The 895-nt window shown below is 49.4% G+C and overlaps 1 pseudogene; it reads left to right on the top strand.

Moving 5' to 3' along the window:
• The first annotated feature begins 573 nt into the window (after positions 1-573).
• On the top strand, positions 574-692 carry LOC119913499 (annotated as a pseudogene).
• The last annotated feature ends 203 nt before the right edge of the window (positions 693-895 follow it).

The raw sequence follows: 895 nt of genomic DNA, 5'->3' as shown, positions 1-895 counted from the left end.
CCAATGTTTCTTTTCTTGATTCCCATGTGGAGAAAACTTTTTAAATGACGTGTACATTTTGACTGGTTTTCCACAAATGTAGCAGTAGGTTATATTACTTACTAAAGAGGATGTCTTTAAAGACTGGATGTACTGATCGTCACCAGTTTCAGCACTATCCTTAACAGACATGTCTTCAGTATTTCCATTAAGAGCTTTAGCCCAAACTCCTGATACTTGTACTTGCTTCATTTCCCTACAAGTGTTGAGTTGACTGCAGTCTTAGGGCTAGGGACTTCCAGGCGGACTGGATCCTTTTCCTGAATGTCCACCCAGGAATGGGCGTCTGTTTGTGAGTGAGGACCTCCGGCTGAAGGTGGCCTTGTCGCTGTACCCATACCCGGGAACGGGTGCCTATTCCTGTCTGTGGACTGCCAGCGTGAACGGTGTCCCGGTTCCTGGATGTTTACCCAGGAATCAGTGCCTGTGGATTCCAAGTGACTCTGGAGCACCTTGGACATTATGGGCAGAATACGTTTTTTGTCAATTAGCCGTAGAACATCTTTTGAAGGGCCGTTTGGGGGCGCCTGAGTGGCTTACGGCCACACCGCTCTGGGAGCGCCCAATCTCGTCTGATCTCGGAAGTTAAGCAAAGCATGGCCTGGTTAGTACTTGGACGGGTGACCGCCTGGGAATACCCGGTGCTATAAGCCTTTTTCGCTTCGCCTTCGAAAAACGGCACAGGGGCGCTTCGGTGAAAGGAGATCTTTTGAACATCTCTTTAGGAAACAGCAGGGGGCGCTGCTGCTGCTGCTGCTGCTTCTTTTTCTCCCTATCCTGTACACAGTGCTGTGTAAATGTTACATCGTGTTTTGAAGGCCCGTCTGGGGTGTGCAAAGGCAGCTTACGGCCATTC

This window comes from Micropterus salmoides, unplaced genomic scaffold, assembly GCF_014851395.1.
Source record: "Micropterus salmoides isolate LMB-PRFRI ecotype aquatic unplaced genomic scaffold, ASM1485139v1 Ms_hic_scaffold_2, whole genome shotgun sequence".
Taxonomy (NCBI): domain Eukaryota; kingdom Metazoa; phylum Chordata; class Actinopteri; order Centrarchiformes; family Centrarchidae; genus Micropterus; species Micropterus salmoides.
Note: the sequence above shows the minus strand (reverse complement) of the source record. Positions and strands in the feature narration are given on the sequence as shown.